The sequence below is a fragment of the Elephas maximus genome, chromosome 25 (genome assembly GCF_024166365.1).
Source record: "Elephas maximus indicus isolate mEleMax1 chromosome 25, mEleMax1 primary haplotype, whole genome shotgun sequence".
Lineage (NCBI taxonomy): Eukaryota > Metazoa > Chordata > Mammalia > Proboscidea > Elephantidae > Elephas > Elephas maximus.
The window spans coordinates 5,818,859-5,835,511 of NC_064843.1; positions in this window are offsets into that span (position 1 = coordinate 5,818,859).

The following is a 16,653-nucleotide window of genomic DNA, read 5'->3' on the forward strand; positions in this document are numbered from 1 at the left end:
ATGCTCCCCAAATGTTTGCTGAGTGAGTAAATGAACCCTCTTTCGTTGCCCTGCCTGTTGTCACGGAGAGTGCTGCAGCCTGGTTTCTCCAAAGAGCAGATGCTGGGATGGAGCTAAGACCACAAAAGGCTTATGGAGGAGTAACACCTGCTAACTGAAAAGTTGGCAGTTTGTACCCACCAGCTGCTCCATGGGAAGCAGTCTGCTTCTTTAAGGAAACCCTATGGGGCAGTTCTACTCTCTACTCTGTCCTACAAGGTTGTTATGAGTCAAAATTGACTCTGTGGCAATGAGTTTTTGGTTTTTAACACCTGTAAAAGGAGCCCTGGTGGCACAACGGTTAAGTGGTGGGCTGCTGACCAAAGGGTTGGTGGTTCAAACCCACCAGCTGCTCTGCAGGAGAAAAGACCTGGTGGTCTGCTTCTGAAAAGATTACAGCCAAGAAAATCCTATGGGGCAGCTCTACTGTGGAATCATCTTGACAGCCACCAACAAACACCACCACCTGTGAGAGGGAAAGTGGAGGCCACCACTGTGGGCTGGGAGCTGGCTGTCAGGCCAGACACAGACCTGACAGCCTCAGCCGGCTGGCGGGGAGCTCTGGAGGGAATACTGTCCATTAAAAAAAAAAAAAAAAAAAAAAAATTGTTAGGGGAGCCCAAAGCCCTGGGCCCGCTGCCTTGCGTAGTCACTGGCTGGCCTCATCGAGCAGGACCATAGCTCAAAACCTGAGGTGAGCCCTCGAGGCTCTGACAGCAGGAGACTTCAGCTCACTTCACTTTTCACAAGTTGGCAGCAAGTCCTTTTTCAATGGGGACCTGAGCAGCCATCTCTGTCTTAGCTGCGGTCCAGTTACAGTGGAGCAAGGGAGTACCAAGAGGGCCCAGATGACAGCACCTGATGACTTAATAGGACATGGGGACAACTCCTGAGGGAAGCCTGGTACCTTGTGGGGGTGAGACTGCTGCATCATCCTCCCCGTAGGGAAAGGACTGGCTCATCGTGGGGAGGCTTGGGCTGCTTCTGTGGGCTCAGAAGGTTCGGGGCTTCTGCAGACTCCAGCTCTTCAGGATTGTCCACACAGTAGTCCCCACCCATGGGTGGTGGTCCCAGGATCCCATCCCCCTCCAGCTTTGGCATGGTGGTCATGCCTCTCAGGAGCCTCAGCCATCTTTGAAGTTCAGCCAGCTGTGCTCCAGGAGAGGAGGTTCTTTGAAGCCATCAAAAAGACTGCTGGCTCTCACACTTAGTTTTCAATTGTTTGTTAATCACCCTCAGCTTGTCACTAACTATCCGCAAGTCAATGCGACTTAGTCAACAACCCTCAATTCCATCGTTCTCTCCTCCCAGGACATTTCCAATGCCTGAATTGGGTTGAATGAGGGTAGGGATGGTAACAAGGAGCCACCTCCAGGGAAAATGTTAACACCCGAGTCAGTCACATCCCACCTCGAGGGGCCCTCAGCCACATGGTGGGTGATCAGTCCCAATCTTTGTTGCGGTTGCTATCAAGTCCACTTCTACTCCAGGCACCCTGCGTGGCCTGGTCCTGTACCTGGTCCCGCTCCGTCCTCACTGCTGGGGGGTGTGAGTCCAGGCACCCTGCGTGGCCTGGTCCTGTACCTGGTCCCGCTCCGTCCTCACTGCTGGGGGGATGTGAGTCCAGGCACCCTGCGTGGCCTGGTCCTGTACCTGGTCCCGCTCCGTCCTCACTGCTGGGGGATGTGAGTCCAGGCACCCTGCGTGGCCTGGTCCTGTACCTGGTCCCGCTCCGTCCTCACTGCTGGGGGGTGTGAGTCCAGGCACCCTGCGTGGCCTGGTCCTGTACCTGGTCCCGCTCCATCCTCACTGCTGGGGGGGTGTGAGTCCAGGCACCCTGCGTGGCCTGGTCCTGTACCTGGTCCCGCTCCGTCCTCACTGCTGGGGGGTGTGAGTCCAGGCACCCTGCGTGGCCTGGTCCTGTACCTGGTCCCGCTCCGTCCTCACTGCTGGCCTGGTCCTGTACCTGGTCCCGCTCCGTCCTCACTGCTGGGGGGTGAGGCCGTTGTTGCAGCTATCGTGTCAGTCCATCTCATGAAGGGTTTCCCTCGTTTCTGCTGGCCCTCTACCAAACATGATGTCCTTCTGCAGCGATTGGTCCCTCCTGATGACATGTCCTAAGTAAATGAGCCCAAGTCTCTCACTGCCTGCGTTCTCCAGCCACTTCCCTCCTAGCACAACCTATTGGGTTTCTCAGAAGCAGATGCAGAGATGGAGCTGAGAAAGCAAAAGGTTTCTCGGGAGTCCCAGCTTTAAGAGGAAGAAGGGAGGAGGCAGGGTTGGGGCAGGGAGAGTCCTCAGCCTTTGGTGTGGGCCTGGTAAGTTCTGTCCAGCCTAGCGGGAAACATGGGCACAGGTTGCCTGTTAGAGGAGAACCACACTGGGCAGGAAGAACTGGTCCTGTTCAGTGTCTTGCTCAGCCTCCTGGGCCACCTGGGAAGAGTGTGACCTCAGCTTGAAGCTAACAGCTACTTTCCTCCACTCCTCGAAGCTGGGCAGTGAGTCCTTTCTTGGAGGGGGGCTTGAGTGGGCATTTGAGTGTTGGCCACATAGGGTGTCAGCATTTTGGTGTGATCTCTCCCTGCCAGGGAAGGCCCTCCACACTATCACAGCACGTCATTTCCTAGGACCCCCGGGTGGCTGCAAACAGTGAGTGAGCTCAGCTGCTGACTGCAAGGTTGGAGGTTCGAGTACACCCAGAGGCACCTCTGAGGAAAGCCCTGGCCAACTACTTCTAAAAGGTTACAGCCACTGAAAACCCCATGAAGGGAGCACAGTTCTACCCTGACACACGGGTTCACCACAAACCCAGCTACCACCTCCCCAGTGCCCTGCTGAACTGCGCATCCACAGGCCATGTCTGTGCTGTCTGTCCTTGGCCACTACTGCCTGGAGGATGGCCACCTGACATGGGACTGCTCCCTTGGCTGGGGTGATTCTCTTGGGAATGATGGGGGTACTCTAACTGGAGGCGCACATGGGGCTGGGTGGAGTTGGGTGCCAGTCATGGGCTGCAGAGGAGTGCAAGAAGCAGAGCCCACCGTCTGCGGGGAGTGGTGGGCGAACTCTCAAGAAACAGCTCCAAGCAGCGGGAGGCATTTGTGAGTCCAGTGCCACAGAGCCTGCCCGCTCAATTGCATGCGGACCCCATGACAAATCCCTCATGGGCTGACTTGAAGGCTTGAGGACTTGTCTCTGGGCCCCAATAAGGCCCAGGCCCTCTGTGAAGCCCTGAGGAAGCAGCAGAAAGCATCTTTTTGGGGTTCCAGCCTGTGTTCCCCATTAGAACTGCCCCATAGGGCGTTCAAAGCTGTAATCTTTAGGGAAGGAGACTGCCACATCTTTCTCCCGTGGAGCGGCTGTTGGATTGGAACTTCCAACCTTTCAGTTAGCATTCAAGTGCTAAGCCACTACACCACTGGGGCTCCTTCCTGTAAAGATTACAGCCTGGGAAACCCTATGGGGACAGTTCTACTCTGTCACAGGGGTGGCTAGGCACCAGGATCTACTGAAGAGCACGCAATAACAATCTGACTAGAAGGAGCCCTTGTAGTGCGACAGTTAACTGCTTGGCCGCTAACCAAAAAGTCGGGGATTTAAACTGTTCCCATAAAAGATTACGTTGTTACTATCGAGTCCATCCAGACTCCTAGTAACTCTACAGGACAGAATAGAACTGCCCCATAAGGGTTCCAAGGCTGTAATCTTTACGGAAGCAGATTGCCAGGTCTTTCTCCTGTAGAGCAGTTGGTAGGTTTGAACCACTAACCTTCTGGTTAGCAGCTGAGGCTGAGCACTTAACCACCATGCCACCAGGGATCCCTCATAAAGATTACAGCCTAGGAAACGTTATGGGGCAATTCTACTCTGTCACATGGGGTCACTATAAGTTGGAATCAACTCAACAGCACCCAACAACAACAATCCTGACTCGGAGGGTATCCCTGAAAAAGTGGCACTTGAGCCCCGAGCTGAAGGATGTATGGGAATTAACCCAGCAAAGACAGGCTTGGCAACAGGAACCACGCCCAGGGAACGGTATGGGCAAAGGTCCTGTGGCGGAAGGGGGTGCGGCAGGTCTGGGGAACTGGAAAGAGGCCGGTGGGGAGTGACGGGAGTCAGGGTAAGTAGAGAGAGAGAGAGAGAGGTAAAGCTTGGGGGAGGGGAGCTGCCCAGGGGATGGTGGGCCAAGAAGGGTCTGGGGAGCACTGGGGGTTTAAGTCAGACCATTTATGGCTGAAGGCCATACATGGGTAAAGGTTATAGTGAGTCAGAGCTAGCCTCTGTGCTTAAGAAGCACATCTGTACTCAGAGAGGACCCTCTGGTGCCCGAGTGACCAGAACATCACCAAGGGTACAGAGACTCAGACACCATCGATTCACTAGTCTGCAGTAGGAAGACAGGATATGGCCCCTTGAAGTATTTGCAAGTTAATGTTTACACACAAATAATTTAAATAACAATGCAAGGTTATTTATAACGATATCCTGAAATAAAAGTTATAGACAAGAGCCCCTTGAGAACAAAGGTAAAGAGGAAAGTGATATGAAAGAAAAGGCTGAAGGAGGTTTGGGGGATGTGGGAGACAACCTGGTCCTAGGAATATGGAGTTGAACTGATCTTCATCCACTCACCCATCCGTCTTTCCTTCCATCCATTCATCTACCCATTTGTTCATCTGTCCATCCACATATGCATCTTTCCTTCCTTCCCTCCATCCGTCTGCCCACTGATCATTCATGTATCCTTTCATTCTCTCATGCATCCCTCCACCCGTCCACCCACCTACCCACCTATACATTCATTCACCTACCCATCTGTCCATCTGCGCATCCATTATCCATATACCCATTCATCCATTCACCCTTCTATCCGTCAGTCCATTAATTCATTTATCCATCCATCCATGCATTCGTTCATCCACTCACCCACCCACCCACTCACCCGTTCATGCACCCATCCATTCATTCAAATATTTATTGCATGCCTGCCAAGTGCCAGACACTGTGCTGGGTACTGGAGACACAATGGTGAGCAAGAACTGATGCAGGGGGAGGGGTGGACCTTGTGGAGTTTACAGCTAGTGGCAGAGACCAGTATTACACATACCATCAACACACAAGTATCTGGTTACTGGGGCTAAAGTCCGTTGAAGAGAAGATGCAGCCAGCGTGGAGAGGGCAGAAGCAGGGTGGAGGGCCTGGGAAGGCAAGAAGGCCTTTCTTGAAGGAGTAACAGGTATGATGTGACTTCTGCTGGCTTCCTCTCTGGGACACCCACCCTTGGAACCATGCATCATGCTGTGAGGAAGCCTGAACTTAGAAACTGAGGGCCTCCAGCTAACAGCCAGCAGTGACCACCAGACACTGAGTGGCTGCGCCTTCAGATGATTCTGGCCCCAGACATGGTGGAGCAGAGACCAGCCCTGCTCGCTGGTCCCAGTGTGACATCCAACCCACGGAAGCCATGAACCTAATAAAGGACCTTCGACACCACTACGGCCACAGGGACAGGGTCAGGCACCAACTTTGGGGACAGGGACTGTGCTCCCTGGGAGGGCCCTCAGCAGGGAGCTGCTGCTGAGCTTCCGAGGGGGGTTCTTCCCTCTCACTGCCCTTACCTTCTGGGGTCATAACCAGGTGTGCCCCTTTCCTCTTGCAGGTGCAGTGGCTTTGCCTCCTGGGCCTGAAGAGAGCACTGAGGTCCACTTTGTCTGAGCCCCCACAGGCCTCCTTCAGTCACCCCCCTCCACTGACTGGCCTGCCACGCCTCCTAGTCCGCAGCTGGGGCCCGTGCTCAGCCCACGTCTGGCCCTGCCTGGAGAGCTAGCACTCCCTCTCCTTCTGGTGGATTTCTTCCCACCCTCCAGCTGATCCCTGTTCCCGGATTCCCAGCTCTTCCAGGAAGCCCTCTACGATGGCATCCACAGTGACCGGTGTTTCTTGGAAACTCTGAGAGGCTTTCTTTCCTGCGTGCACCGAAAGGCCCCACTGTTCAGCCTGTCTTTGGTTTTGCTCCAAAGGGACCTGGCTCATTCGGTTGCATCAAGCTGCTCTGAGTGTGTCACTGGCCACCATCTGCGTGCCTGCTGCGGCTGAGGCTAAGCCCTTCTTTGACTCCTCCCCTCCCCTCCCCTCCTGTCTCCTCTTTCTCTTCCCCCCCTCTCGTGCCTCCTCCCCACTCCTGGTTCCTTCCCCTCTCTCCCAGGGAATCGTCAACACCCGCTGTTTACTGAGTCATCCCCAGCAGCCCACCAATACCCTGTCGTTTGCCCATCCTGATAATCCCTCCCTGGCTGGCCTGCCCTGAGGCTGCTGTCCATGCTGGCTCTCAGCGATTCCTCCGCTACCGTCCGGTCTCCACTTGGCCCCAAGTTAGCGTCCACCCCACCACTGTTCCAGGCCAGTCGTAGTGACCTCCGTGATCCAACCCCCTCAAGCCAGCCTGGTGCTCAGCGGCATGGACGCTAATCCTAAACCTATTCTTGTTTAGAATATGCATGTGTGATAGATACACCCTTGAGATGCATGATACATTTAACTTTCAAAAAGTGAAACAAAATACTCCTCACAGACCCTCCGGGAGCCCGTTTCCCCTGGGTGCCCCAAGCTCCCCTGGTCTTCTCCCACTGGGCTTCCCCAGGCCTCCTTGCCCTGCCCTCCTCCACCCCATCCCAGCTTTGTGCTCCCATCTGCCCAGGCCAGGGCTTCTCCTGTGGGCTGAGGCCCCCACAGCCTCCCCGGCTCCAGCCAAAAGAAGGAGTGACTGACATTCCTATCAGGAGCCTATCCATGGAAAACGCACCTATGGCAATTAATGCTAAATTGCTGGTCTCTCACATCTGGTGATGGCCACTAACCCAAACCCAAACCCGTTGAGTCGATTCTGACTCATAGCGACCCTACAGGACAGAGCAGAACTGCCCCATAGAGTTTCCAAGGAGCGCCTGGCGGGTTCGAACTACCGACCCTTTGGTTAGCAGCTGTGGCACTTAACCACTACGCAACCAGGGTTTCCCGGTGGCCGCTAACACCTGCTTATTGGTGCCCTCGTCAAGCAGCGCCCAAGGCACACGCCCTCCCTGCCACTTTAGTTACGCCTCTGGTTCTGATGCGTGTCACCACACGGATGAACCTCGAAAACACTCGGGGGAGTGAAAGAAGCCTGACACACAGTCACATACTGCGTGATCCTGCTCATATGAAATGTCCAGAACAAGCAAACCGATAGGGACAGGAAGCAGATGAGTGGCTGTCAGGGTTGGGGGGGGCATGACTGCAAATGGCTCACGTTGCTATTTGGGGTGAAGAAAGTGTTCTGGAGCTTGATTGTGGCAATGGCTACACAACATTGTGAACCTGCTGAGAGGAAGCGCATGTTGATCCAGATTTTACCGCCTCCAGGGCCCGTGGTCCCAGATCCTCGGGCGTGGGCTGGTAGACTGAAGGCTGGGCTGGGACCACCCACGAGCGGCTTCTCGCCCTCCTCTCGCTGGGTCGATGGCTGTCCCCAGGCCTCAGCTGGCTGTGGCTCAGAGCACTGATGCGGGGCCTCTGCATGTGGCCTCTAAGAGCACCTGGGCTTCCTCACAGCATGGTGGCTAGCTTCCAGGAGAACCAGGTCACCTTTTGTGACCTAGCCGTGAAAGTCACACAATGCCACTTGGTTAGCTAAAGCAGTCACCAAGGTCTGCTCAGGTTCAAAGGCGGGGGAAAATACGCTTCACCTCTTGAGAGAATTTGCAGACATATTTTAAAACTCTAAGAAGGGAGGATGCATGCCAAATGGGTGTGTCAAGAGTAGGTAAGGGTGGGGGAATTACTGCCAGGAAGCCAACTGTTGCCAGGACAGCCACAGGACGAAGACACTGCCTGGGGGAGGGCATCCATCGAGAGGAGCTGCTTCCCTGATTTGCACTTGATTTTGGACTGCCTGGTCACAAGCCATGGCCAACAGGCTACAATGAGAAGTGCTCTGCCTTCTTCTAGCCTGGGCCCCAGAGGCCTTGTGTGCTACTACTTGCTCTCTTGAACCCTGTCCAACCTCTGGTGAAGTCAGCTTCCAGTGAGCCAGCCTCCAGTGAGCTAGTCTCCACTGAACCAGCCTCCGATGAGCACAGCCTCCAGTGAGCCAGCCTCCATTGAGCCACCTTCCACTGAACCAGCCTCCAGTGAGCACAGCCTCCACTGAGCCTGCCTTCAGTGAGCCAGTCTACAGTGAACCCAGCCTCAGGTGAGCACAGCCTCCAGTGAGCTTGCCTCAGGTGGGTAGAGGTCACTTCCTTCATCCTAACAGGCAGAAGGGAAATGAGAACACGGTAGACACAGATTCGCTTGTAGAGGTGGGGGGTTGAGGGCCGAGCATCTGAAGGCCACTCTCAGAGAAGAGGGGGCCGAGATCTAGGGCCAGGGATGGCATGGGAGGCTGGCGGGGCATGAAACAAGTTTCAATTTGAAATTCTGCCCGCTGCTTGATCTTAAAAGAGCCCTCCTGCCACCAGTGTCCAGACTTCGTCAGAGGGATTTCTATTGCCCTGGCTTTTTATGTGAAATAATTTAAATGTCAAATCAGCAAAACGTAGAAAAGGCAAAATTTCCTGGTGACCACCACTCATCCAAGGACTCTCCCCAGAGGGAGTGCAGTCAGTTAAAACTGGCTTTAAAAGACTATTAAAATGGTTGAAATGGCAGATATTTTGTTATATATATTTTACCACTGTAAACATTTTTTAAAAATTATTATTGAAAAAGCAATACATCGGATGGTCAAAAAAAAAAAAAAAAGTCTGATATATCAGAAGCGCGCGCAATGAAATTAAGTCTCTTCTCTCCAGACCTGGGTCCTGCTCCCCCTGGATGTGTATTTTTGCTGCCAGCTCCTTGTGTCACCCTTGATTTAGTTTCTTTTATCCTCTTTGACCCTGTGCACATCCCTGGAGGTCCAGAGCACCCTGGAGGCCCACTCAAGTCCAAGTCTACTCAAGTCCAAGTCCACCAACTCCAAGTCCACTCTCAAGTCCAAGGTAACAGTGCCTTGCTAATGGTAGGGCTGGCTTCATGGGTATGCGTCGGCACAGAGCCCACGCTCAGAAATGACTACCAAAAACCAAACCAAACCCCCTGCTGTCAAGTGGATTCGGACTCACTGGGACCCTGTGGGACAGAGTAGAGCTGTCCCATAGGTCTTCCAAGGCTATAAATCTTTACGGAAGCCGGCTGCCACATCTTTCTCCCGTGGAGCAGCTGGTGGGTTTTTACTGACGATTGATTGGTTAGCAGCCGAGTATTTAACTGCTGTACCACCAGGGCTCCTCAGAAGGTACCACACTGCCTTGAAATTCTTAATAATGTTTGAGCAAGGAGCCCTGCATTTTTTTTTCCCCTGGAGCCCTGCATTTTCATTTTGCACTGGCTGGGCACCTTCTGTAGCCAGCTCTGGGTAGTCTATTAAACTCTCTGCATCTACCGGAAGACAGTTTATTCCTGCCCAGACCTCTGCGTGCACTTTCTGATTGGAGGCAAGGTGTTGAGAACGAGGTATAAATGCAGGGTTATCTTGCATCCAGCTCATCAGAGCCATCGTGTGCTTCTCTTCCCACCTCCGTGTCCAGGGATGTCATGTTGGCGGCTGGAAATCAGCTGATGGAAGCATTTACACCATGGAAATGGACAGACAAGTACTATAGATCAGCTCCTCACCTCCCAGAGACAGTTAAGCATTTACCAGCATACAACTGGGAATTTCCATGGATTGTTCATTTGTCCAATCACTATAATGATTGTGATTTCTAGTGGTGCGAGTCCTCCAGCTTTATTCTTCTTCAAGATTATCTTGGCTGTTCTTGACTCTAAGCATTTCCATTCAGACTTTAGAATTTAACTTTTTAATTTCTAACACAGGCATTTTAAACTACAGAGTCTCCTCTATGCTCTGCCTTAGCTGCATCCCACAAATTTTGATAGGTTATTTTCATTACCAGTTCAAACTCGTCTCTAGCTTCCCACGTGATTTCTTTGGCCCATGGGTTACTTAGAAACATGTTAAATTTCCGAATGTTTGAGGCTTTCCTATCTATCTTGTTGTCACTGATTTTAAAATTCCATTGTAATCAGTGAATGTATTCTGTATAATTTAAATCCTTTTAACTTTATTGAGACTTGTTTTCTGACCCAGCACTTGGATTATCTTGGAAATGTACCACATGCAATTGAAAAGAATGTGGATTGTGTTATCTCTGGGCGTAGTGTTCAATTTAGGTCAAGACAACTCAGAGTGCTATTCAGATCATCTATCTTTCCTGGGGTTTTTGTCCAATTTTTCTACCATTGTTGAGAGATGGACGTTAAAGTTTCCACCAATGATTGTGGAATTACTTATCTCTGCATTTAATTCTGTCAATTTTTATTTCATGTATTTTGAAGCTCCGTCATGAAAAAAAGTCATGAGGCACATACAAATTTATGATTTATGTCTTCTTAGCAAATTGACTGTTTTATCATCATGCAGCACCTCTTTGTACCTCTGATGGTACTCTTTGTGCTGATGTTAATACAACCACTTCAGCCTTTGCGTGTTTACTGTTTGCATGGCACATCTTTCCTTTTTATTCTGTTTTAGTCAAATGTTTACAGCACAAATTAGTTTTTCATTCCAAAATTTTATACACAAATTGTTTTGTGACATCAGCGGCAATCCTCTCAATGTGTCACCACTCTCCCCCTTTTCCTTTCCCCCCTAGGTTCTCAGTGTCCACTCATCCAGTAATCCTGTTCCTTCCTGTCTTCTCATCTTTATTTTTGGGCAGGTATTGTCCTTTTGGTCTCATATACTTGATTGAACCAAGAGGCATGTTCCTCTAGTGTGTTGTTGTTTGTTCTATAGGCCTGTCTAATCCTTGGGTGAAAGGTGGACTTCTAGAGTGGCTTTAGTTTTGAGTTAGGAGCTTGTCTGGGGACCATAGTCTTGGGGGTTCCTCCAGTCACCATAAGACTGATAAGTCTGGTCTTTTTTGTGAATTTGTTCTACGTATTTCTCCCACTCATTCTGGGACCCTCTGTTGTGATCCCTGTCAGAGCAATTAGTGATTAGTATATCTTTTTAAAGTGCCTCACTTGAAATCAGAATGGTTTTGCTTTTGTATCTTTTAACTGAGGATAGCGAAATTTCGTCTCACGTACTTTGGCCATATTATCAGGAGGGACCAGTCCTTGGAGAAGAACTTTGTGATGGTTAAGGTTGTGTGTCAACTTGGCTGGGCCATGATTCTCAGTGGTTTGACAGTCGTATGATGCTGTGATCACTTCCACGATGAGATTTGATATGTGATCACCTGCATGAATGGATCTGCCATGGGTGGCCAGTCAGTTGAAGGGGCGTGTGGCCTGCATCAAGTGTGAGTAGAGTGGACGTTCTGGCTTTTGCTTCTTCTGAATCCTGCAGCTGGCTTCTGTTTGTCTGACTTCTGGTTCTTGGGACTTGAATTAGCAGCTTACCTGCAGTCTTGCCTGCCAGTCTTGGGAGTTATCAATCCTCACAGCCTGTGAGCAATAGCCCTTCCTGCCAGCTTGCCAGCCTTGAGTTCGCCAGCCCCTGTGGCTACATGAATCAGGAGCAGCCTCTTTTCTGACCCATGGGCTTGGGATGTTACAGCCTCTGCAATGGCATGAGCCATTTCCTTGGTAAAAATCTCTCTCTCTCTCTCTCTATGCATTTATAAGCTTTACTGGTTTTGCTTCTCTAGAGAACCCAGCCTAAGACAGACATCATGCTTGGTGGAAGGTCAGTGAACAACAGGAAGACCCTCGACAAGATGGATTGACGCAGTGGCCACAAAAATGAGTTCAAACATAATTATTGTGAGGATGGCACAGGACCAAGCAGTGTTTTGTTCTGTTGTACATAGGGTTGTTATGAGTCGGAACTGACTCAACAGCGCCTAACAACAACCGATGTGCTTAATGCATTCACATTTGAAATAATTAATACGGTGGGATTTGGGTCTATCATTTTACTATTTGTTTTATGTTTGTTTCCTCTAAAATTTCCTCTTTTTCCCACCTTCTTTTGGAGTATTTGAAATTTTTTTAACATTCCATTTAAATTTATCAGTTGGATTTTAATTTATATTCGTTTTAAATTTTTTGTTTTAGGGATTACAATACACATCCTTAACTCAGAGTTAATACTGTACCATTTCGTGTAAAATGTAGAAACCTTACAACCTCATAGGCCATTTATATTCCTCCCCTGTTTTTATGCTAGAGATTTGTGTATGATATCCACATGCATCAAAAATCCACAACACAACATTGTAATTTCCGCTTTAAACAGACTTAAGTACTGTTGTAGGTATCTCGTGCTGCTATAACAGAAATACTGCAGGTGGATGGCTTTAACAAACTGAAATTTTTTTTTCTCGCAGTTTAGGAGGTTAGAAGTCCAAATTCAGGGTGCCAATTCTAGGGGAAGCCTTTCTCTCTCTGTCAGCTCTGGAGGAAGGTCCTTGTCTCTTCGGCTTCTGCTTCTTGGTTCCTCAGAGATCTCCATGTGCGTTGGCATCAATTTTCCCTCATCTTTCTGGTTAGCTTGTGTTTTTTCTCTTTTATATCTCAAAAGAGATTCACTTAAGATACACCCTATACTAATCTTGTCTCATTAACGTGACAAAAACAGTCCATTCCCAGATGGGATTATAACCACAGGCATAGAGGTTAGTATTTACAGTACGTATTTTTGGAGGACATAATTCAATCCATAACAAGTACTTTAAAGAAATTAAGAAGAAAGCTAGTTTGTTTTTTGTATTTATCCAGGTAATTAACATTTTGTCCTTTTGATTCCACTTCTTTCCTGATGACTGAGTTTTGATCTGATATCATCTTCCTTCGGCCCAAAGAATTTCCTTTTGCATTTTTTGTGATACAGATCTTCTGGTGATAAATGTGCTTGGTTTTCTTTTATCTGAAAAGGTCTTTTACTCTTAGTTTTGAAGGATATTTTTAAATTCTACAAATTGGTTGACAGGTTATTCTTTTAATACTTTAAAGATATGCCTCCACTCTCTTTTGGTCTCCACAGTTCCTGATGAGAAGTCATCAGTAATTCAATTCATTGCTCCCCTGTGTGTAATGTGTTGTTTTTCTCTGGCTATTTTAAAGATTTTTCTCTTTATATTTGATTTTCAGCAATTTGACTACAATGTGCCTATGTACAGTTTTGAGTTTATCCTGGTTGGGGATTGTGGCGTGATGAATTGCTTTTGTGTGGCCTTTTCTCCATGTCTTGTAACTCCCACTCAAGTGATTGGGTGGGACTGTGCAAATAAGGTAGTTGTGGCCCACCAAGGGGATCCGTCAGTTTTGCCTTAAAAGAGGCCCAATTCCAGAGCAGAAGAGGATCCCACCACACCAAGGGAGGAGAGCGAAGAGTGGAGCATGTCCTTTGAACTCGGAATTTCTGTGCTGAGAAGTTCCTGGAACTACGAGACTGCAGCAGGAGAGACCAGCAGGAGACTGAATGAGAGAGATAGCGGTGGCACTGAAGACGGCAAGAAGTAGTGGCAGAGGAACGGTAGCAGAGAAACAACGGCAGGAGAGGTTGCCAAGAGATTGCACAGTGGGCTTTCCAGCTCACAGAGCAAGAAATCTGAGCGCCTTTGGGCAGGGGGCTTGGTGGTGGAGTGGGGTGACTGTGGGCACTTGTTGTCAGGGGCTAAGAGAGCTTTGTAACTCTTGCTTGAGCAAGGCAGAGGCCGAGCAGCCAGAGAGAGAGAGGCATGCTTGTGAGCATGGCTGGCAAGAGGCTGTTCTGATGCAAGAACTGTATGCTAAGTGTTCCTTAACCTCAACTGTAAGCTGTTACTGCCTTAATAAACCCCATAATCACGAGTACTGTCTGTGAATTCTGTGTGGCTATTGCAATGAATTATCAAACTCAGCAGAGAAGTAGAGAGTGCCATGGGAGGAAGGGCTAGTGTCCCAGTTGGTAAAGATGGCAGACAGAGGAGGCAAGTGTGACCCCTGCCTCATAGGAATCAGCCTTGGGCTATTGATCTTGATTCTCCTTCCCCCTTGTGAAGTTACAGGAGGTCAGATGCCACCTCCATGCCATATTTATAAGGATCATGGAATTCTTAAATCTGTGGATTTTGTCTCAGCAAATATAGAAAGTTTCAGCCATTATTTCTTTTTGCTGTATTTTCTGTCTTCCCTCCTTTTGTTATTTCAATTACATACAAACCCTGGTGGCATAGTGGCAAGTGCTATGGCTACTAACCAAAGGGTCAGCAGTTCGAATCTGCCACACGGTCTTTGGAAACTCTATGGGGCAGTTCTACTCTGTCCTGTAGGGTCTCTGTGAGTCAGAACTGACTCGATGGCAATAGGTTTGGTTTTGTTTTTTTTTTTGGTATATGTACCAGTAGACATTTTGACATTGTCCCATGTGTTCCCAAGGCTCTATTTATTATTTTTTCATTATCCTTTTCCTCTTTCTTCTTCAGATTGAATAAATTCTACTGTAATGTCTTCAAGTTCTCTGACTTTTTCCTCTGCCACCTCCACTCCTCTGCTGTTAGGTCCATTAAGTGAACTTTATATTTTAAAAGATTTTATTTTCCAGTTCCAGAATTCCCTTTTTAAAAATATAGTTTCTAGTTCTCTAGAGATTTCCTATCTTTTCATTCATTAAAATTATATTTTTCTTTACATCAGTGAATATAGTTGTTTAACAGTTGCTTTAAAATCTTTGTTTTCTAAATCTATCATCTGGGTCACTATTGGGGTCAACCTCCTTTGCTTATCATTCCTTTAGAGACTGGGCCACATTTTCCTGTTTCTTTGTATGTTGAGTAATTTTGGATTGTATCCTGGCATCGCAAATATTATTTTGTGTACACTTTGGATTCTCTTATATAACCTTGAAGGATGTTGATTTTTTGTTTGTTTATTTGTCTTAGCACGCAATTAACTTGGTTGGATTCAAACTGCAAATTCTGCCCCTTGAGCAACAGCTCAAATCTTATTTTGGTTCTTTCATTTTTAGCTAAGCTGCTTGGAGACTGCTCCATGCATGTGGTTCAGTGGTCAAGGCCAAGTGTATAAACATAATTTGGGGCCCTCCTCTCTAGCTCTCTTCTACCTGGGTTGCCCCCTCATTTTCCAGAAGTTGTCATTGTCCCAACTCTGTCTTCAAATCAGGAAGACTACAGGTTTTATTGGAATTTTATCCTCTCTTCATGGCACAGACTGTGGCCTGCCCTTAGGCTGGAAGCTGTGAAAACAGGCAACTTATCCAACACTGATCCCTCCTTTCAAGTGCTGACTCTCCTCTGGAGTCTGCCAGCTTGCTTGTGTTCACTCTCTGATGACTTCAGGCTGTTGTTGATTCATGTTCGGCCAGAGTTTACAGTGCTGTCTGTGGGAGGGTCAGTCCAGCAGGAGCTTACTCTACCATATGGAAATGGAAGCTCTGCTTGTCAATTTCTGTGGGGAAAAAACTTGCTGGGATTTTAAAATCCCTTTTGCATTGCATCTGTAGATTAATTTGGGGGAAGGATTGTCATTTTCGCAACATTGAGTCTTCTGATTCATGAACTTGGAATATCCTTCCATGTATTTATATTTTCTCCAATATTTCTCAATAACACTTTACAATTTCCTGTTTACGGGTCTTGTACTTCTTTTTGTTTTATATTGCGTTTTTTTTTTTTTTGGGTACTCTTGCAAATGGTCTCATTTTAAAAGTTTAATTTTTTATGTTGAAATTGACATTTAAAGATCAATATCTAAATCTTAGCTTCATACATCCCATCTGAGCAATTGATACTTACTAAATACCAATGACAAAATCTAAGGCTTGGTGCATCTTCCAAACCACCTGGAATGAAGTCATAGGGCTTTACAAACTGAGCACCTGGGTTGAATGAGGGACAAGTTCCAGTTAAGAATTAACCAAAGCAGCAAGAAATTCTAATAAGTCACCCGATGGGCATTGTGCTTAGAAAGTAGAGGCTGGTAGAGTGGCAGCTTTGCAGGTTAAGGGAGAAGCTGAGGTGCCTTAGGGCTCCCCTTACTTGAAAGTAAGGCCATTACTTGACTGCAGTTTGGGATGGCAAAGGAGACATTAGGGAACATCGACCTGCTGGAGTGAGGTTAAGGAGGGCAGTTTCCCTCCTGAACTTTGAAGTAAGCTCCTCTCTGAGTTAAACCAGTTACACCCATCCACAATGGCTGCAATTAGCCATTTATGGCAGTAGGCCAAGAGACTGTTGTAAATGAGTCACTCAAGAGTTTGCAGACACCCATGGCCCCCATCAAGGAGATCTGGGTCAACTTCAGAGCAGAAGCCAGCCAGTCTGTGGTTATAATTTAGTGAGTGGACTTCTAATCAGTGATGTCCTACTATCATTAGAGAGAGGGACCAGAGGGGCTGGTCAGCCGGGGCAGCCTGAGCAGAACTTTGGAGTCCAGGTCCCAGGTTTCTTCAATGCCAGTTCTGCCCCCACTGGGAATGTCTTGGGCCATTTACTTAACCTTTCCAAGCCTCGGCTCCCTCCTCTGGAAGAGGCTAAACCTGCCACACAGTGAGTGCTGTTGTTATTGGAGGCCACCTGA